General features: G+C 35.7%; 1 protein-coding gene across 1 annotated transcript in view; it reads left to right on the forward strand.

Annotated features, from left to right (window-relative positions):
• Positions 1-3,387: 3,387 nt before the first annotated feature.
• Positions 3,388-23,931, forward strand: part of znf385b (zinc finger protein 385B) — an 82,082-nt gene continuing 61,538 nt past the window's right edge. Inside the window, exon 1 of the mRNA XM_066687964.1 lies at positions 3,388-3,488. The gene's annotated coding sequence lies outside the window, so the exon portion shown is untranslated. The remainder of the gene's footprint in view (positions 3,489-23,931) is intronic.

Genomic DNA, 23,931 nt, shown 5'->3' on the forward strand with positions numbered 1-23,931 from the left:
CTTCTTAACAGTCTTTAAATAATAAAACTCGGTGTATCGTTTTGAAAAGCAATAGCCATTTTCTGCTGTATCAAGGTCACTTCTTAATGCCAGCAAAGCAGGATGATTTAGATGAAATTGTCCAAGAGAGGGAAATACTTAGAATTAATAAACCTTTAATAGCCTCTATTCAATCAGAGCCTTAAGGGTAGGGGAGGGAAAATCACTTTGGAATGGCTAGTTACTTGCTGACCAGGTAGGTGACAAATCTGTTCAGCCAGTAGGTGATTTAATACAGATTACAGATTGAAGCTAAACTCTGCATTGGTTTTTTCCATAGATAGATTACATGGATGGAGTCCAAACTTCTGTTCTTGGGTGGGAAATGACTTCTGTTATACTTAAATTACATATGCTCAAAAAATAAATAAATACCTTTGATTTAGTTTTAATTATCAAGGTTCGAGAATTAATATCTGAGTTAATGTCTTATGGTTTGATCACTGGAAGAGACGTGTTGCTTTTTACAACCTTCTGTATTTCTCCAAGGTCATTTTTAGCTCAGTTTAAAAGTGTCATATCTCAGAATAAGAAAGCAAACCCTCTCTGTAGTCTTATGGATGATGGAATAAGTCGTTTTCCTCGGGGAGAGTAGAGACTTCCTCTTGTTTCCACCGGGGATTTCTTCAGATTCTCAATACATTAGAATCATATTTCTAAACCAAATAGCTTGCATGTAACCTTCAATGTTGCCTTAATCCATTAACATGTCTTTTGTATAATTATTGTATGTTTTTAAAATTATATCTCTACTTTCAGCTTGCTGCTTATTCTCTGTTGGCATGTTCTGTAATGCATGGTTAAATAAATTGTGATTATAATGTTTTGTTGAGTTCTCAGTTTCCCTTTTAGGTAATAGCATTATTTTAAGACTTTTTGTATTATGTATTTTGATTGCACGCATTTTCAAAGGGGCAAAGAATGATTCATGCTCTGATCACTGAAAGTACTATTTTCAAACTCTCAATAGTGCATATTTTGTATTATGAAAGAAGGATCTGTGAAGACTATCACCTCTGAAAGCTTTGGAGAGGAACAGTATTTTTGTTGCCATACAAGCCAAAGAGAAACCAGCATGGTTTTCTACATTTTTCAGTAGAGTGATCCAAACTCTGCACTGAACTCATGCGATACTTCTTCATACAGAAAGGCAAAGATACACACGGGAGTGCCACTTCAAAGGAATGTGACGCTATACCACCAGGACTTACTTTCGAACTGGAAGCACTGTAATTTCACACCCCCTATCTAATTGATAGTGCAACTGAAGGAATTCCAAAAAGATGAGGTGGCTGAATTACTAAAGGGTTTTGTGTTTCTATTCTAAAAAAAACAAAGGTGTGTCTGCTTTTTCCCTCCACTGAAGATCTCAAATTTTATATTTAAATAATTCTTTGCTGATGAAATAGTATGAAATCCTTCAAAACACAAATAAAAAAAAAAAACATGTCTCAATCACAGGGAAAAAAAATACATGTAGTGGCGTGTCTGGATACACAAAATGTTAAGATGAATACTTAAGCTTGAGTAGTGCTTAAGAACTTAATTTTGTTACTAACCTTAAAAGGGTTTTTGATTCCTGCGCTACAACAGGACAAAAAGAAAAGTCTTCGAGTTCAGACAATCAAGAGTAATCACCCGCCAAAAGAGGTTACACGCATAGGGAGTGCAATATATAGAAAATGCAGTAGGGCAGTAAGTACACTAGTGCAACAGCTGAACAGATGGGTTTACTCAAGGTGAATGAGAGACAGCTGCATATCCAACTGCAAGGAAGTCCTACTTTCATGCACACTTTAGATGCCTCAGACACTTCAGGTACTCAAACCCAAACATACAGAGCTGGTCCAATTCTTTATTGGTTAAGTTAAACTCTAGAGTGGGATTATAATTTTTTGTAAATGCAGGTGTAATGAGAAAAATACCCTTTGATGTTCAAACTACACCCTGTATAATTATTCTAACTAAGAGAGACTTTAGGCTTCGCAACAAAAACTTGTTTTACATCTTGTAAGTGAGAAAATTAAAAAAGGCCCTCTGTGAATTAATATTTTAAGGATACACAAAGAACACCACAGGAAACTGGTAAGGGTGGAGACTGTGGGTGGTGTCTGACAGCACTATATTTAAACTCTGGCATTACTACTGAGCATTACTACACCATACAATTAGGAAGATGTAGACCTGCTCATGAAAATGTGCCTTTATATGCATGAAAGAGTATTACTGACGTGTTACACACCTATGGCTTCAAATTCTGCTCAGGCTTGTTTGTTATGTATTATTAAAATAATGCTTTATTTATTGAAAAACAGACTAAAATGGAATTATCGGTTTTTGTAGCATTATTCTGGGGTATTTCATAGCATAGCATTATACAAATGAACCCCAGCACAATTTTCAGACTCATGGGGCGCAAACCAGTTTGTGTGGAGGTTTGGAAAGTATGGCTTGTGTTAGTATTTCCAGTAGGTTGCAATAATCGTACACAGAAATGGCCTACTTTCTAAATAGCACTGCCCCCACCCCCTTCCCCGAGCCGAGCTGAATCCTTGATACACCACATCGGGATGCTTCAAACGCAGAGCCATCTCTCTCCAGTGTCCGGGAGCACCTGCTTTTGAAACTTACAGTTTATATTTCCCCTCCACGACTTCCTTATCTCACCTTAACAAGTGTGCGCATACAGTCCATTCTGGGGTGTGGCACCTTTCTCTCTACTGTGAATGATAATCGATCTATTCCCATGATTATTATAGTACAGTATGCAACTAGAGGCTACTAATATAAATGGTAGATCTGGCAATTTCCTAAACAAAGATACATATAACCCATTCATTAAATGTTGTTATGCAGACCCGAAAGATTGTATTTTTTTTTCCTATTATTCCATGCATAGTACTGGATGATTAATAGTACATACTTTGTGTCCAACTGTTTTTAATTTCATTGTATGGAGATACTACTACTACTACTACTACTACTACTACTGCTACTACACCCACTACTGCTACTGCTACTACTAACAACAGAAACAAGAAGAATTGCAAGTCAGTTTGTGGATTTACAAAAATCTAAGAAAAAGAAAATACTCCAGTAACAAGATACATGCATTTGTAATAGTGTTTATGTGTGTCTGCATATATATATATATATATATGCATATAATAAAAACATATTGCCAGAATCCATGCCATCGCTGTCCTCCAGTGACCGCGGCTCTGGTGCCACAGTGCGGGCAGAAAGTAGGGCACTTCTGAGCGCAGGTACTGCTGCCCCTGGAGGGCTCGGGATGCGCATGCGCGGAGGGAGCCCATGCTCAGCAGCACGCAGGACATCATTGTCAAACATCCCCAGCCCGAGTCAGAGGAGACAGCCGTACCTGCCGCCCACAGGACCAAACTCCCGTCCACTTGGCAATTTTGACAGCGGTTTTCAGCGCACTACAGGTAAGCACATGTTTATAGTCATTTACGAAACGCGAATTCAGAGCCCAAGTGAAGTTTTTTGTTATTGAAACTGCACGGCGGAGGCGCAGAAACAACTCAGAAATAGTCCTGGCTTTTTATACAGGCGCCGATATCGTTTGCCAGGTCAATTTGAATGTATCGATCTGAAAGCGAGAATGATCGGGAATAAACGGAGCCAGGACAAGTTTCAGGAGATGCACAAAGTTGCACTACAGAGCAAATGGTTCTGCCACACAGGTGTAAAAAGGCACTTACTATTAATAAAGCTACACATTGACCAGCCAGGGAGGTTTTTGTTTGGTTTTACATGTGTAGCTATTTCAGCTACATACCTGTAAATATATGTGCAACGGCATTTTTACTTTACTGTGTTTGTTTTAGGGTTTTGTAATGTTGGACTTATTGCACCATATTGTTAGTTGTACTTCTGATATATGAATGTGTTTTTCTCCATAATAAACTTTTCAAAGTCCATGAACATCCATCCATCTTTCTCATTATGTTATATAATATATAATATGGAAAAGCAATAGCCTGCACGTTACAGATCAGTTATTTACTGGCGGTTGGGTTTAAGCACAAGCTTTTAACTCGTGTCCAGTAAAATCCATATTCGTGGCTAGTAAGCTGTCATTAATATTGTAACATTTTATTTAAGAGCTGCAGTATCCAAGTGAGAGGATTTAAATGTGTCCTTTCTAAAGTACCTCTTCAATCTGACCAGCTGTAGTGGGAAGCCAGAGTCCCATTTTATTTCTAATCCTCTTTGGTCCTATATCAGTCATTATGCTCTATATATAGTATGAAGATGCATCAAGATAGAGTGACCTGTCATTAAAAGCTTTTCCTGTTCAGCTTTCTTACCTGGCTACACTAGGGGAATCTACATGCACTGTGGAGAGTCTATGCTGATATTCAGGAGGGATGAGATGTTTTAGTATGAAAAGGAGACCCTTTGGATGCACCAAAAGCATCCTTTTGTTTCTTGGGATAAGCCCTAGAAAATCATCATACTTAGGAGAGGAATTTAATATGCAAATGTTGGCCCATTTAACAAGTAGATCAGTGGGATTTAAGCGATTATATATTTTACACACATATATATATATAAATACATAGCTACTTGTAATGTCCTCATGCCCTTCAGAGACAAATAAAGAGTAATGTGGAAGTAAAAGATAAGGTAAAAGCTCATAGCATGTGATTTATTCTTTACATTTTCTTGCCAGAAAACATTTTAAAAATGATCTTGCTGTTATTATTCTCTGTCCGATATTTTAATATGAGGCTAAACCGGCTTTGACTGACCTTTAGTGGGTCGTACATGTGAAGGGTAATCATAGTCAAACAAATGATTTTGCTATTTTATGCTATGGATATTTTACTTACAGCCTTAACCATAACATTTAGAAATGTAATATACTTCAGTTGATCATGATGGCATTCTTTGTCATTTCTAATTGATCAAAAGTTTTGCTTTGTTATCTTCCTCATTATTCAAATTCTTAATTAAAAAGCAAAAGGCTAAAATATGCAGTTGCTGAGCTCATTGTGGTTGCATTTATCATTCGCATCCTCAATTGCTTGTCAACATAATAAAGGCCACTGAAAAACACTAAAATGAGTTTACTCTGCTCATATACAGCATTATTATTATTGTACACTGTATGAATGCATGCATAAGTCTCTGTGCAACAATCTTAGAAGCTTGATTATAATATTCTATTTACAATTAGGTAACATGGTAGAAATAGTTGTTTTTGAGCTGAACAACTCCACATGCTATATGTGACTGTTTAATATAATTAGAATATAATATAGAAATATAAATCAATCTAAATCTATACAACTGTCACACATGACTGGATAAATCATTAAGAGAAGTAGTCTATTTTTAACAGGGAAACATTTGGTGTTATGTTTTTTAACAAATATTTAGATTAAGTATTAGAAGTGTTTCAGTTACTTTTGATCATATTTACTGTCATTTTATAAAAGTGTTTAATATTTTCAATAATGTTATTATATTTTTTTCACCTGAAGATTGTACCACAGACCACAGAAGACCCAGCTGTCGGGTTTAATCCTCTACCGAAAGAATTACAACCACTATGTGGTGCTTTTCTAAACGTATAAAGCTGAAAGTTCAAATAAATAATTTAATAATGGAAGATTCTTATATAGACATGACACGGGACATTTTATAATACAATCTTAATAAGAACAGTATTAGAAACTAACATGAAATATTGATGGACATCCACATGTTGTAATTCCTGCTACATTTCTCCCAGGACACTTATCATATCAAATGGGATTCCCTACCATTAAGCACATTATACCAAATTTAGCCTTGAAGATTTCATGGGCCTTTACAATGTAAACTCGGTTAGTCTCAGTGGGATGGATACCATTGTTCTTGGCAGGTCACGACAATGCATGTTACTGTCACCAACTCCAGATTTCTGTTTCTTTCACTTCACAAAGATGTGTTTTATTGATAAAGGAAAGAACCTCGCCATTAACGTATTGTAGGGCAGGAGAAGCTTTTGATCACAAATACAATCCAAAAAATGGCATTCTTACAGACTTTGTTTGAAATTAATGGATAGGGTACGTGCCAGGAAAAACATCTTCAAAGTATAAAGGACTCCAGGACCCTGTAAGCCTGTCATAAAAATGAATCATTCCTCTAGTTACTTCCATATGCAATTCCTTACTGGATGAGTGCAGTGCTGTTCTTTAAAATGGCCTCGGATATCCATATACACCCAGTCATTCCCTACCTTCACGTCCAGCACTGGAAAATAATACATTTTTTCCATTAGTGTCATAACAATGTGTCTTGTTAAAAGATATTTATTTAGCAGTACAGAGTTTGACATTGAAGATCTGTCTGTATCTGTATGCTTTATATCCTATATGGGCAACAAACATAATTTCTTGTGGAAAATGTTTTATTTCTTTATTTAATTCAGACAGTTGTCTTGATGCCTGAATGTTGAATTAATGGTTGAGCTTGGAGCACATCTTTACATACGTATTTGATTATGACTATTGCAATATCAATTTCTTGCTTGTGCCTTGTATAATTGATTGAACTAGTGGGAGTCGGAGTGCGAAGAGGTGCATATTCATTTTTTCCCTTCTCTGCAGGCCATTAAAATAGAAGGCACCTAACAGACATGTCTTATAAGCTGTATTCATTGGCAGCCAAGGGAATCCTCATTATTTACATATACTCTGGAAATGCCAAGCAATCTGGTAACTTAAGGTAAACATTTGGATGGATCTGGGACTGATCTTTTAGTTGGATTTTTGTATAGTTTAAAGAATATGTAATGTTTATGTACATTTTCTAACTATCTGTATTATTCTGTGGAATTAAATAGTGTGTTCTACTACATCTAAAACCATCCAGTTGGGATTAAATAAAGCAACAAAAGTTGTTTTCAGATGCACACAACTAACACTCTCATGTATTTTGTGTGAAACTATTAGATCTCAATCCAACTGAGAGTGTATGGTTAGAGCTGGAACAAACAAACAAGGCCATTCATCCCCATAGTGTGTGTTCAAGGCTTGTAAAAGTGAAAAGATATGCCTTTCTATGCTATTGCTTTCTGTAGAAAAGTGTCCAACAAGCCATGTCCTCTGTGATGCTGTGTCACTAAATATCAAGTATTTGCAAGAATGGCACTAGTAGTATCACTGCACATAGGACATCAAAATACATGGTGTGAAAGAATCAGAAGTGTGTGAAATCTTCAGTTTCAGCTAGGCCAGCAGGTATTGAACTCATCGGAGATTGGAGCTGCGCAGGTAAAACAGATTCGCACTGCATTGCAAGTGTTTCTCGAGCCTCAGCTCTAGTACTGTAAGTGAAGAAGAGCTAGAGTCCGCAGTGTTTTGAAAACATGCTCCTAGTGCTCTCTGAAAGAAGACTGTGCTTTTGGAAAAATAAGGCATTCACATGCCTCACAAATAATGACACAAACGAGACCCCACCCTTCTAAGGTCATTGCAGACATTCTTTCTTTCCAAAGTGTTCAAATCCCCATGACATTTAACTCCATATTCAGAGGCTGTTTTTTTTTCTATTAGAATTATACAATATTGTACACAAAAATCATCTGCTATATGGAAGCAGGAAGTTGTGAATCTCATCTGTCATGGTGTGTGCAGCTCTACAACATTTATGACAAAAAGGGAATATGGAGTGTTTAACCCGTGACTATATTTTAGTGTAATACAGAAATCAATAAATCAAATACACATTAAGACATCTAAAATCTATTAACACTGCCTATATTAATTGATTGATATGATCCTATGGTATTTTATATTTTGCAGGGTTTTCAGTTCAAATTAGATCAAGTATTATGATCTGGTCTCTGTGTACGCCATAGAAAGTAGTGATCAGCAGCATATTGTACCTTCAATTCTGTACCTTCTGCAAATGTTGAAGGGCATGACAGGTAATAATGATTCCACGCAACACGATGTTGTCATGGCCTATAATTTTATGATGAGGATGGCACTCTTGATGGTGACAAATGGCTTTCTGCATTCACCTAAATACGCCTCCAGGTGTCACATTTTTACATCAGACAGATATTTAGTGCTTTATTTTTGGGTTTACAATGAAGCTGTGTGTATCATCATATTAACGTATCCATTAAATACAGAGTCACTGTAATAAAATTAAGTTTAAGTGGCATAAGAACTGAATTATTTCTTGTTGAAGTCTTATCTAGTGGTCATTTTTAGACAGTGAAGCATGTGATTGACTTTGGAGTGTATTAACTGAGAAGACAAAAAACTAAAAGTAGGAACTTAATTTTCATAAAGTAACCTTCTTCCTACTTTAATAGCAATTTGCATGTTCTCACCAAATTGTCTTTACTATATCTAAAGTCTTACGCTGATTTGCCTAAATGCCAAACATTACATTGAAATGATACCATTCTTATTGTGTGGTTTTTGCTACTTTTGGTTACCTATAACTGAAGATTATACGCTTAGGCGACAGTTTAATTATAGTTCTGTCTTGTTGATATTTATGAGCCTTTGACTCTAATGTTCAAATGATCTATGAATTAATGATGTAGAAAGACTGCATTAGTTCACACCTGCAATTGTCTGCATGTTGTTTCTGCTACTGGATGAAGTGTCTGTGCAATGACAAAGAAGCACCAATCAAAATCTGGTATTAATTTATAATCACACTAGCAAAAAAAGCCTAGTGTTGATCCAGGTGAGTGTGCAATGTATTTTTTTCTTTCTAATCCCTTTCTGGGCTTTGGTATTTATTTTTAATAAGAAAAGCTACATTTGTCACTGCAGGTTTTTTCTCATTTTTGTTTTATGAAATGTGGCACATGCATGCTATGTTGTCAGATCATATTAGGAAAATTAACAGTGCAGTAAATTACCTGTGAAAACTTTATCAGTGAGTTCATAATTCAGTATAACTACTGTGCCAGCCAAGGTCATTAAAAAATAATAATACAAAAAAAAAGATATATAATTATTTAGCTCATATTTGGTTTTTGAACAAAATTGGATATGAGGTAACTCTGCTGTCGGCCTGTGTCTCTGTTAGTGCTGCCTTTTGTAGAGAGTACGTGGAGATATTTCATGTAGGAATTATCATTTTTTATTCTTGGAGGAGCCTAGGGGCTGCAATTCAGAACATAGTGGGAATGGGGCAGAAATAAATTGGCTCCATGTCTGGCATGTCTCTGTGGAGTTGAACAAATGATGGCCATGGCAAGGAAACTAGGATATGGGAAGGTCAGCTGGTTTCAGTAATTAGCAGCAAGGACATGCTTGAAGGTGGGGGAAAAAAAGAAGACTTCTCTTTAATGGGTAATTAATCACTACTAGGCAGTGTTTCTTGACAGGACTTCTACTATTTCGAGGAAAATGCTTGTGTTATGAAAACCTGTGTCAAACTGGTGTGTGTTTTCAATATGTCTTACCACTCTGTTTTGCCAGGCATCCCATAGTGGGGATTTTTAAAGTTTATGGAAGATGTTTTATTAATTTTCTTTTGAAGCTGTTTGAATTTTGTTTCCATTATTGGTCAGCATAAACAGTTGTCTAAGTGACTAATTCATATGCATCATATTTGTTACATTTAAATACATACACATTATATATGAAAAGAGAGATGCTTATAGTAACGTCTGCCAGATGCAGAACAAATACGGAGACCTCATAGAACTAAGCCTCACTGGCAATATCAAGGTCATCCCAAAGAGAACAATGTATACCTAAATGTAAGAAATAAGGGATTCATTCATGAGACGTTTTGCTGAAATTAGTTGAACATGGACACTTTGATTAATTTACATATTTTTGTCTTTCAACATTTTTAAAGCTTTAAAACAATTACTCCAAAAACACTTATAGCACATATGTACAAAATCTGCTCATGACTTTCATTTTGACCTATATCAAAATATATCATCATCCTAATGTTCAGCTGTGAAACCCTTTTTGTGAGGGATTATTTATATTTATATATTTTTGTTGGTTATCAACCAAAATAGACTGGGCAGAGCACATTTTGTGGATACATGATATTATTATTTCAGTTTAAATGGATTCAAAAACTTGACTTGTTTTTGTTGATGTTCTGTATTATTTTTTCAGTAAAATAATACTTTTGTGTAATCGGTTAAACTTTCCCCAGGTTAAATTGTTACATGTTCTAAGTGATTATTCAGTTCAGCAAGTTACCAATGATAATTATGTTACATGCAGGCTTGTAAACAGTCCATGCCTCCAACAGTGGTTCCCGGTTTTTCAGCATGCGTACTGTACCTATTTATATTTCACACTTCATTAGCTGCTCTTTGCTGTGTGCAATGTGGGTACAACTCATCGTGGCAATACAGAACTTTACTTTACTTCTCTGAATTGAATCATGGTAATTTATGTGGATCTGTAAATACTGATATTGCATGACACAAAGGAAAGCTGAAGGCTGAAATCAAGAATGTAAGTGATGTGAACAGAGGACATTTTGTCCATGGAATGTGTAAAGACATCAATATTTTACCAGGGAGTCTTTAAATATTTTGGTAGTATATTAATTTTGTAAAGCTTTCTTTAGAATCAACATGGAACTGAGAAAATAACACAATAGGAGATGAAGGTGCCCAGTCAGTGGGAAGTGGAAAGTGGAAAGAATTTTGGGAGAGCATCTTTGTTATAGAGTTTCTAGATAAATTCAACATATTTGTACATGTCAGTAATCATTTGGAGAGACACAATGCATGCCTTCCATCCAGCTCTGTTAAAATCTAATTTCACTATCGAGACATGTTTTTGTTGATCCCTATCCATTTTATCCCCTAGTTTTATTATTTGTTAAACTTTTTTTAGGATTTAGTTTTTCCAAAGGAAAATGTTGACAATTCGATTTATCACAATTTATTAATTTCAGTTCAGATAGTTGAGTACAAATTCTTAAATTGTATAAGAATAGTCAAGAACACTGGCCTAGAAAAGTTAACTGGACTGCTAGCTCTTATGTCACTGCTTTGGAAGTAACAATTAAAAAATTCAAGAACTTGTAAGTCTGTTACAACTCCTCAGTGGTAAATTAAGAGGAAAAAATCTAATGTCAAGCATGAAATCACAGGATCTAATCTAAGGACTATTTTTAAAATAGTGGGAGATATTTTTTCTCCCATTTTAAATGAACCATTTACTGGAAATTTATGAGACACAAAGCAGATGGTCATTAGATGGTATGTGTTTTTGGAAAAACCAATTGTTGGCAATGGTTTAATGGATTTCTCTGCCATGGTTATTCTTACGTCAGACTTACTAACCAAATGTTTCCTGAATTAAAAATAAGTGTTTTTATTTTTTTCAGGCAGTGGGCCTGTGCCAATCTGGACTTTCTCTGTGGTTACTAAAACTGCTCTCTGTTGCTTTATATACATCCCTAGCAATTTATTTTGTTCTGTAACCTGGTGAGTTAGCTTCTGATGCCAAAAGGCTGTTTTCAGTTGTTAGGGGACAGAGTGAGGACAGAGCAGCAAGATGTTAGAGAGAATTGAATGAAACTTGCAGCAACAGTTTTTCAAAGAAACAAGTAAACTAGACTGAAAAGTTTACAAACCTTACTACTGAAAAATGGCTTGTGCCCAGACATCTAGTAATTATACTCCTGCAAGACTCATTCAGAGCCAGTGCTGCCTTAGTATAGCTGTGGATTTGTATACCCAAAGCCAACTGCCATTCATTAGCAGGGAAGAAAAACAGTGTGGCTGCCCAGGGGTTTAAATGTACCAGAGGGGCACATTGTGGGTGAGTTCATCTCATTCAAGCTGAATGTTTATGAATATTAAAAATAGCCTGGTATGATTTGTTTGCGTTCTTCACGGGTGTTTTTGGTGTTTACCATTTTGATTGTGGTAAACCTGAAAAGAATGACACAATGTATATCGGCTCATAACCAGTGGATAATGGGGTAAGGGCTGTACAGCAGAAAATAAGTAAGCTTCATTCCAGCATTAATGTAAACCCTTTCTGAAAGCCTACAATTAAGAGATCTTCACATTATAATTGCTCATTAGGTAATAACATCATGCCTACACTTTAAGAATAGATTTTAATTAAAGATACCCAATTCAAAACATGAATAACCCATACATATTTTTGGAAATAACTGCATGGTTAGTCTTAGACACGTATACATAAAAGAGGTATACATTAAGATATAACATTTAGCCATATAATAGTTTGGAGAATTGTTGTGAATCAGCAAGTTGATGTTGTTGTACAGTTCTCTGTAATGTGTTTAACTGTGATTTGTCCTATGCTCCCTCCCTTTAGCTCATAACTGAATTTGAATAATGTATTGAATTGTATTACTGCACATCCTAAGGAGCAGTAATGGTAAATAGTGTAGTTGCTGGTAGCACCGACAGCATCAAGACCTTATTTCTTTATCGCTACTGTGTTTCCCCCCTGATATCCTTCAGGTAAGCGTTAGTATCTGGAGTAACATTATAGTGTGTAAAAAAACTCTTCTGTTCCATTAGTTGAAGTGCATTGCCATTAATTATTGATAAATTGTATCCAGATAAAAGGGATCCTTTGTAATTGAAACTGGTTCACTAACCTCGTTCACTTCTCATTTTGCAAGTGGCCATTTGGGTCTACTGATTAATCTTACACAGAAATCACTGCAGGAAGACTGGGGGAAAGCATCCTAAGGGGGTAGATTTTGGTTTTAAGAGTTATTGAAATTGTTTGTTTATATTGGCATGTTCTTGCTCATATTTAATAAGTGATCCTGGTGAGGTATTGGATGACCATTTTCTGTCAATCCATACCTCAACACAGAGAATTACAGGGGTCTGTGTATCTGTCATGGTGCAGGTTGCTGCTAACTACTGGAACTTTCTTTTATTATGTTATATTTCTTATATCTGACGAAGGGGAGCAGCACTTCCTCTTTATCTTAAAATAACCGACAAGTCTTCCACAGTGGTTTAGAGCATACACAAGCTTACTGTACATTTGGAACCTGGTGCTTATAGCTTATCCGTCCACTAAGGACACAAGTCATTTAGATTACGAGTAATCTGATTGCTTTGAGGTACAAATTATAGCACAAAAGGCTGTACAAGGGGGTTAACAGCCTGGCTTTGTAAATACTATCTCTGAAATGATTGGTCCATGAAGGATTATTAACTGAAAGATAATTATCAGGTTAAATCCCAATCCTGAATGCATAACGGCTACATTGCAAAATGAGCACTTGTTTTATGAAGTATTATGATATTGAATGATTTATTCAGTGAAAACATTTGTTTTCCCCTTTGGATTTTTACATTGTAGCAGGGTGATTAATTGTTGTTGACCTCTAATCCATTCTTATGTTTGTAAACAGTTATCAGTGATAATATTGCATTAGATTTTTTTTTTTTAATTCCTGTTGATTTAGGAAAAGCCAAGCTCGTCTTTAACACTTATTTAGTTCGATACATGTTATAAATGTATAATGTATATGAGGATGTGTTTTATTATATTGACAGTCAGTCATGTAGCTGCTGCTTTTATCTGAGGCAGTTATTAATAACCTACAACATGTTACAAATTAACACAAGTTAGTGGAGCTCTTATGGTAAATAAGGTGCAAATGAGACTGCAGAAGGTGGCATTTTTTCATCACAAAACCTTTTCCTTTTCCAGTTCTTCTGCTAACTCGTAAATAACATTTTAGTTATTTTTTCTACATTCAAATTTAAAGCAACATTTTTGGTTACTTATATACAGTATATTGCTAACACCCTCAAAAAGAGGTAGTGAGCTGTATTTTATGCTTGAATATATGGAAAAGACTACATTCCTTCAGTTTCTTTGTACTTCTTCTATATACAGTTGCTCAGATAACTTTTATTTTTAACACATTTTCTCTCAAAAATATTGTAAGAATTATTGGCACCTCTAAAGATTATTTTAAATAAAATAAAATCAAATAAAATCTGCAATAACATTCTACTTTTTTTTAGTCTTGAGGAACTGTATTGTGGTCTTCCATAGCTTCCTGTTTCACTAGGGTATAAAAATGAGAACACACATGTAAAAACCATTTGTCATCCATCAGCATGGGGAATTGCAAAGAACTCACAAATGAAAGACAAATGGTTGTTGACCTTCATAAATCAGGCAATGGCTATACATAAAATGGCTAAAAACATATACACAACTTTCCACTAAACTGGAAATACTTAAGAAGTTCAAAACCAGTGGAAATGTGGTAAACCTGCTTGTTAGAGGACACCAGTACATCTTGCTCCTATGCACAGTGAGTAAGATGGTTTGGGAGGCAAAGAAGAATCCAAGGCCCACGGTTACAGAACTTGGTTGCATCATGGGGTCACCAAGTCTCCAAATGTACAATTACATGCCCCGTTCATGCTAATTTGGAGGGGTTGCCAGGAAAAAGCTTTTATTCAGAGCAACCAAAAAAGTAAGCACCTGGAGTTTGCTGAATGGCATTTGCACTTGGATTGGAACCAGGTGCTTTGGTCAGACGAGACAAAAATAGAGCTCTTTGGCAACACATAGCAGCAATGGGTTTGGTGTCAAATGAAGGATGTGCATACAGAAAAGATTGTCATACCTATTATTAATATGTTGGTGGATCTTTGATGTTATGGGGCTGTTTTGCTTCCAATTGTCCTGTGCCCCTTGTTAAGGATCAGCATCATCATGTCCTTTACCAAATACCAGGACATTTTACCCCCAAATTATTCTTGTCTTATAAGTGTTATGCATGATAATTATTTTAGTATGATTAGTATAGGAATGATTGTGTCCCCTTGTTTTTGATCATCATTACAGGCTGTTCATTTCCTGATTATTTGATGAATATGATGTTTTCTTTTGTTGTTGTTAATCATTCCAATTCTGTAGCTAGTTTCTAGGTTTCCTTATTTTGTTTTTATACTAATAATATAATTTGCTGAGAAAAGCAGGTATTTGTTTTAGTGACCTCTATCCCTGATGATTAGTCTGTTACTGTACAAGCTAGCAGATGGAGAGAGTTAGGAATTTCCACTCTCCTGGGGAGAAGATGCTAAATTAAATGTTTGAAGAAGCTGTCATTATTTAGCATTCCTCCACAGACACAGAGCCTCAAACACATCAATCTTTCCAGGCCCTTCAGTCTCCTGTCAGTGTGTTTATTCATCAGAATGCTTTCAATACATTTATACTGTCACTAGAAAGCCCACAGAGCTTCATTGTCCTGAAATTTGAAACACTTTATAATATTTAGCATTCAAATAAAATGGCAAATAAAGATTGTTTTCACCTGTACATTTTACTAAAAACTGTCAGAAAATGTTAAACTGCATAAACCGTTGGATGGTTCACTTATTTATTAACCGTTTCAAAATGGTTTCAAAAAATGTTAATCACATTTTACATGTATCTTGACTTGTTATCTACACTCACCTAAAGGATTATTAGGAACACCTGTTCAATTTCTCATTAATGCAATTATCTAACCAACCAATCACATGGCAGTTGCTTCAATGCATTTAGGGGTGTGGTCCTGGTCAAGACAATCTCCTGAACTCCAAACTGAATGTCTGAATGGGAAAGAAAGGTGATTTAAGCAATTTTGAGCGTGGCATGGTTGTTGGTGCCAGACGGGCCGCTCTGAGTATTTCACAATCTGCTCAGTTACTGGGATTTTCACGCACAACCATTTCTAGGGTTTACAAAGAATGGTGTGAAAAGGGAAAAACATCCAGTATGCGGCAGTCCTGTGGGCGAAAATGCCTTGTTGATGCTAGAGGTCAGAGGAGAATGGGCCGACTGATTCAAGCTGATAGAAGAGCAACTTTGACTGAAATAACCACTCGTTACAACCGAGGTATGCAGCAAAGCATTTGTGAAGCCACAACACGTACAACCTTGAGGCAGATGGGCTACAACAGCAGAAGACCCCACCGGGTACCACTCATCTCCACTACAAATAGGAAAAAGAGGCTACAATTTGCACAAGCTCACCAAAATTGGACAGTTGAAGACTGGAAAAATGTTGCCTGGTCTGATGAGTCTCGATTTCTGTTGAGACATTCAGATGGTAGAGTCAGAATTTGGCGTAAACAGAATGAGAACATGGATCCATCATGCCTTGTTACCACTGTGCAGGCTGGTGGTGGTGGTGTAATGGTGTGGGGGATGTTTTCTTGGCACACTTTAGGCCCCTTAGTGCCAATTGGGCATCGTTTAAATGCCACGACCTACCTGAGCATTGTTTCTGACCATGTCCATCCCTTTATGGCCACCATGTACCCATCCTCTGATGGCTACTTCCAGCAGGATAATGCACCATGTCACAAAGGTCGAATCATTTCAAATTGGTTTCTTGAACATGACAATGAGTTCACTGTACTAAACTGGCCCCCACAGTCACCAGATCTCAACCCAATAGAGCATCTTTGGGATGTGGTGGAACGGGAGCTTCGTGCCCTGGATGTGCATCCCACAAATCTCCATCAACTGCAAGATGCTATCCTATCAATATGGGCCAACATTTCTAAAGAATGCTTTCAGCACCTTGTTGAATCAATGCCACGTAGAATTAAGGCAGTTCTGAAGGCGAAAGGGGGTCAAACACAGTATTAGTATGGTGTTCCTAATAATCCTTTAGGTGAGTGTATGTAAGTGTGCTACTTCTTCTAATGGAGTGTACATTTCCCTCTCATCCAGAAGAATGCAGACGAAATACCCCAATTCACCCATCATCACTCAACTGAACTTCAAGCCCAGGTAGCCCCATTACCAATTAGTTTGGTGGTTCCCAGCCCAAGTCCTGAATGTTTTTGTTCCAACTGAGATCTCAGTTACTTAATTGAACCCTTAATTTAACGTATAATTTCAAAACCCCATAATTTTGACAATATGCATGTACACTACACACATGTATATGGAAGCAGGAAATAATGTGCAGATGGTCTTGGGGTGAGGATAGTATTCTTCGTTCTTCTTGGCTCTAATCCCTGGATTAATAATATCTTTGTATCCCTGAATAGATAACGGCATCCTCTTTGAAAAATATACTACAGACATTTGAGGATGACTGTGTTCATGTAATCCTTGAGCCTTTTGCCCTATTTTTATTTGGGATGGTATACAAATGATCTGAGAGACAATCGGCCATGAGCCTGTATGTATATAAACACATTTTATGTTGTTGTACCTCAAATATTTTGGTATCTGTGAATAAGTCAGATGCTTATAGTTAAGCTTTTGGTATATTAATTTGGAACATACTTCATAAATAAATGTCTCAGTAGAAAAATATTTTTTTTCCAGCCTTTTCTTTCTCCTATATAGTCCTATAGACTCCTAAGTTATGAGACAGAGATAGGTGAGGCAGAGGTATGCAAACCAAGAAAAGGAGGACAGCCTAAATATCTGTGTGTTTGCTGCACCTGGACCTGAGCATATTTCAGGGTTGAGTAATGGGTTGGACTTCTTTTCCTGGAACTTTCATTTCTAAATTAAATAAAATTTTGCAGTCAAGTGAAACAAGCTTTGCTTTGTACTAAACTGAAAAGTACAAAGAACACATTAAGCAAGAGGCCCTTTTCTATAGAACCAATTTATTACTGTTTGCCTTTAATCTACAGTATAGGGTTGATAAACGGACAAACCCTGGATTGCCAAACTCAGTTTATGTTCCACTGACCTTTGACCTACAGGTGAAAAACATCAATTAATGACCTCACAGACTGCAGTAATAAATAACAACATAAAGATGCTGATTTATCCTCCAGCAAAGTCCCATCAAAACAAATCCTGGCTCATAGTGGTTGAAGTGAGTTAAAGATTCACTTACAGTGAAACTCTGTTAGTACAGGTTGAAGTACTTGATGATAATTAACAGTACACATGCACCCCACTATTAACATACTTGAAGGTTTCCTGTGATTTACTGTTACATGGATTCAAATTTATGGGCAGTATTAGGGGGTGAGCTTGAAAGGGCAGTACATGTGTATTGAAGAACAGGAAACCAAAAAACATAGTATTAGAAAGAACAATTGATGCCTGAGTAAGAATGTTCACATTTAAAATCTTTATTACACGTCTTTTTTTTTCTTATTCTTCAGTCTTGTTCCGAGATCCATCAGGGTGTGTTATTACTTTAGGACATGGTGTAAGAAGTGCCATTTGAAATGTAAACACAAACCGAATGATTGCAAGCTGACATCACCTTTGATTTCTCGGTTTCTTCACTTCAGTACATTTTAGTTTCTAGCTGGCTCAGCACTAACTTTGACTTTTAAACTGACAGCACTGAAAGGCCTCATTCACATATTTTTTTACATACATTTAATAGTAGCAATAGCTTTGAATCATTGCAGGGCCCTACATTCGATTCGCTCTGCTTTCTCCTTGGCTATATTTGTTAATAAGAGGAAGAACAATCCAGTCAAGGCTTCATATTCATGTTTTAATGGGTTTTCTGTTAAAAATTGAAATGCTTATCAATAAACTTCAATCGGTAAACTCACAAGCACTATCATAGATCAATAAATCAATTATACTCTTGACTGAATTAACCTAATATTTCAATTCAGTTAAAACACTTATATAAAATGCGTATAGAACTAACTGTTTTAGTGCACTTGTATTACATTTCATTTCAACAAGTTCAGTTTCTAGGTGTGGGTTTCAATGACATGTATTCAGTTTATTGATCCCCACCTGTGATGGTTGTCATTTTACAATGTTTTTTTTTTTCTTTCTTTTCCTTTTGGTTAAGGGATCTATGGCTGCAAATCCGTTTTCTGTTAAGAGTCTGTAGTCAATGAACATGAGCTGGCATAAATTGAAGAGTGAGTAATCCAGTGCCGTTTCTCAAAGCTCTTGGTCTGAGATGAATTAGAAAGTAAGATGAGAAACTTATAGGCTACTGCTCAAGGCTGAACTTAAAAGTTTAAAAATATTTTTCTTACGTAAGGTTTTAGTGTTCCAGTTCATGTATGAAAGCATATATCCAAGCCCTGGTACCACCACAATATAGTAGCTGTTTCTCTGAAGAATATGAGTGGATCTTGCATGTGATTTATTTCTGACAGTAGGGTGCACAGGGTTCATGATCGGCATCCATATATTTGCTGTCATCATATTTCTATTCATTATTTGAATGGGGAATTGAAATAAATGGGGTTTAACCAAAGTGAATAGAAAATGGTTTTCCTACACTACCTGTATTATTCATTTTGAATGTGCTTTAAAGTGTAGCTTCACCTGTAATTTTGTCATTTTGAAGCCACAAGGTGATTTATTACACATCTGTGGAAGATTCATCAGTATGCTATGTAATGTTGTTTCTGGTTGGTTATTTTATCATCATGCTTGATTATTTCAATGTATATATACTATAGTTGTCTGGGTTTTATGGAAGGACACTTAAAAACAAAATATCTTATTTTGTAACATTGTTTAACTTGAGCATTCACGTGTCAAAATTGAATGAATGGAGATGGAGACCCATTTGCTTATCTAGAATAAATAAATACATACAATTAGCACTGATCACCAAAATGGAACAATGCTGAGGAATTTTGCTCTCTGTTGTTGTCAGTGAGGATGGCCCATAAATAATCTCCAATACTTGTGTGTTGGGGTCTCACATGGCTAATACGTCCTATTTATATAAGGAAGGTATTCCAAAACACAGAATGTTGCGTTTTAGGTGCAGAGATGTAGGTGAATGGGCTAATTCCCAATTCTCATCCCCAGTGAGGTGTGATTGACTTTTGAGACCTCCCTTCAGACTCGGTAGTGTAGGCAAACTGTAACATACAAATTATGACAATTATCTTCATGTTATTCCATGAAAAGGGGCAAAAAGCAATTAGTCCTACATATTCTGATGTTATTAATATTTGGCAAACCCAGGTTTCTGAAGTTGGTGGTAGCAGCTGATCCACAAGGTGGTTCAGTGAGCTTCTCTTCATTACAGATGGCATGCCTTGAGCTTTCCACCAGAGGTGGCCTGCTTGTAGGGTTGAGGGGAAGGGTTCTGTCACACAAGGTGTATTATCTAGCATTGACAATTGAAAATGCTGGGGTGGACGCAGTAACTGTTATATTAAAAAGCTGGAAGTTGTTAGTTTATTTTGACTACTGAAAATGGTAGTACAAAAGCCTTCATGACAAAGGTTATCTGACTGTATATGTTTATGTATTTTATTGATGCATTTGTGTTTCAAAGGCCAGCAAAGTGAAATAAAGTAAACAATGGTGAATGAGAGTACAGACTATGGTGTACATATGAACTTTGTCAATATTTTTCTAAAATGTGATTTGTAAATATTGAGAGAGATTCATGCCCTCCAGCTAAAAGGCTTTTAGGAGATTAAAAGTATTATAAATAGTAGCCTTTGTAATGATGAAGAATGTTTTTTTTTTAGTGTCATCAGTTGAAGACTCCAGGAGTATTCCTCATATGAGTAAATGCATGGATTTATACCAATCTGAAACGTGTATGGTGTAATTATAAAGGTAGACATTACTGTTAAAAATTATTTATATTATACATGCATAAATATATGTATTGATTCATAATGCAGAGCAGATGCAGACTTTAAAACTATTTTGAAAGTATCTCAACATTAATCTTTTTGTAAGAAACAAATGCTTTATCATGAGATTCATGCAATGATCTTTTATTTCATAATGTCACCTTTAATATTCATAATATAATGTAATTGTCCTCTTCAAATGTTATAATCTGATGGTCTTACTACAGCGTGACATTTAAAGTACACTGTTAGAGTTAAATAATTTCAGGCCTTTCTGAAATCAAAACTTTAAACTAAACTGGTTTATTTTTATGTATAAAGGAGACCTATGAAAAACATTTTCTTATGATAAAGATGTTTTTTTTTTCAGTTCAGTTCACTACACATTCTTGCCCCAGTCTGTCTCTAAGAAGGAGAATATCAGACAGTTTTAATTGAATAGAATATTGCCATTCCTATATATATATTTTTTTTTAAAGCAAGGGGCTTGGGGTAGAACAGCTGTAAGTGTGTAAGAAACCTCCCTGTAAATGATAAATATAAAAATAATATGTAATATATAATAATATATAAAAATAAAACCCAACATATGAATTAATTGAATTAATATAAAAGGGGTTTTAATGCTTTTACTATGAGTAGGAGGCTATTTACAGTTTGCAAATAAATCCATTCCGTGGCATCAAACACAGTACATTACTGCTAATTAGAAAACAATAAACTCCAGCATAAGTTTTATAACTATTTTAAGGTTTCTGAATTAAGATGTACCATTCCTAGTGATTAAAAGCTATGCAAATTAATGTACACATGGTTCTGCTAAGAGCCAGTTATTAATAGTGACAAAAAATTGTTTGCTTTGTCTAGTCAGTTTTCCACCCATCAAAGCCATCTGGCAACAGCTTAGCAAATGCAATTCTCCAATTCCCATTGATACGGGATGCCTGCGAAAGCTCAGCAGAAGACCGTTATAATCTGCCATGCAGGTATTTATTATCAGCATCCAACCCTGATGTGATATTGTTATTCTGATGAAGTTGCGTCTTTGATGTAGGCTAGCTGTGAAATGTATTTCGACTCGATGATGAAAAATGTCTGGGTTGAATAAGAAATATGTTCTTTGGTATGACAAGTTAGATGGTACAGCATTTATCAAAATAAACCACAAGTTTCAGTCCTCATTCTTTCTGAAAATTACTGCTATCAACCAAAGAAGCTTATGTATAATGTTTGATTATTTGTGGTATTAAATGTTTACATCCCCTGCCACCAGTATCCTTTTTGAGGCTAGAAGTTATGATCCTTACCTTCAAAGATACATAATTCACTTCTACTAACATGATTCACTTTCTGGAAGTCAGATTGTGTTACCATTAAGTGAGAAATGAATTATACATGTTTTGATTTACTGGCAGAAAGTAGAAAAAGTGTCAACATATTTTTACAAATATTTATTATCTTGTGCCTTTAATACCAAATCTCTGAACTGACACATCAGGGCCAAACTATCAGGTTCATGACTTTCCAATTATCAGAAACTGGTGTTCTCTTCTTCGATATCAGCTTTGTCATTAATCGCTCTTTAGAAACTCAAATATTTGTAATAATTACAAGATACCTGTATAGTCAATCAAAAACTATGAAATGTGATAATGGTGTGCCCAGTTGTACTGCCAATCTTTGAATTTCTGTCTCTTTTGGTCTAAAGATGAACTTGAAAATCCTTTCTTTGTATTGTAAACTCTGCTGTATTCCTCCTGGCTGCTTAACAAAACACACAAATCATGACAGGATGCTGTGATTTCAGTTTTGCGTTATAGTTCAGGCATTGAGGCATAGATTAATATGTAATCTGGGTAAGTGCATGAGTTTCGAATGATCCATAGAGCTGTATGTAGCACTTTCTGTTTTAAAATTTGGCTCTGCTTTTCATTTATATTAGTACTAGACTGCTTGAGGGATACTAGGTAATGGGGTAAGATTTGTCTTCTTCCCATAGGCCATCACTTACTTACTCATTTTCCTGACACAATTAAAACTGGACAATTATCGCCCCCCTCTGTGTCAAACTATATTCTCTTCAGTCCTGACATTTAAATGCTTAAGACATTTAATGTGGAAATTAGTGCAATGAAGAGTAGCAAAGGATTTCACTTTAACCCAAGGGAATTTAGGAAGTCCTAAAAATGCATATTAATAAAAAAAAAAAATTGAAATTAAATTTTTAAGTACTTAAATGTAATTATTAATCGTGTTTTTCTGAACCGAACTTCTTAACTGGTTTAGGGGTCAAACAACTATTTTCATCTCTCTCTCTAATGCTCTGTCTATGTCGAACATACCAGTGTTACAAACAGCATTTGTTTGATTGGTTTTATGTTGAATATAATTTGTTTTGTGGTTATTCTTTCTTTAATACCATGACAAAGTTGCTTTCCAGTGGAGGACTTCTATCTGTCCACTTCCAATTTTCATTAAAGCTTTTGGCCTTTCTACAAATGTATCTTATCACTTTATCAAGATACATGCGACATTTCTTTCCCATTTATTTTTCTCCTATCTATGGCATCAGGTGAAATGCGAAGTTCAACCAGGATTGTAGTTTGCTTCAGTTAAGATGTATATTTCTGATTTATTTTTATTTGTATTACTAGATAGATAATCTTGTAACTCATCCTCCTGGCTCTGTAATGACCCTTTTTTCTGATGACCAGAAACACTCTGTTTTCATCGCAATTTTAAGTTGTCGGCCAGGGTTTTGTAATGTGGCTCAGGGGGAACAAAGAATTTGAGAACAAGATCTAAATAGCTTTCTGTGAATCATGGAAACTCTGTCTTTTAACAGCTGAAAGACATAAATGAATGGGAGAGCATAAGGATGTAATATTGCCAGTTTACACCTGGTGCTAGGATTGTATATAGTAACCATTGCATCTGTGTTTCTATCTCATTAAATATGTTTGCAGAAAATCATCAAATATTAAACTGAAAACATCTATATTAATGCCCTGAAATATTTGCATACTGATGTATTATATTTTAGGGTGGTTTTCCTGGGGAAGTCCATTTTGCATGTTGACTGTCAGGTATACCTCAAGAAACAAGACATTTAATTGCATATTTGTTTGTGACTCCTCTTTGCTGTGGACCTCCACGTATAGAGGGGTAGTTTTCCAAAACCGGTACCATGTGTGGTGCCTGTTAGTGACATTGCATCCCATACAGGACTGCTTCATTAACTGAATGTGTGTCTGGGGTTCATTATTACACCACTGGACCATGAGCATCTAGCTGCTGAAGATAAAGACATCAAACAATGTTGCTGCCTGTGTCCA

This window comes from Amia ocellicauda, chromosome 16, assembly GCF_036373705.1.
Source record: "Amia ocellicauda isolate fAmiCal2 chromosome 16, fAmiCal2.hap1, whole genome shotgun sequence".
In the NCBI taxonomy this organism is placed as follows: Eukaryota; Metazoa; Chordata; class Actinopteri; order Amiiformes; family Amiidae; genus Amia; species Amia ocellicauda.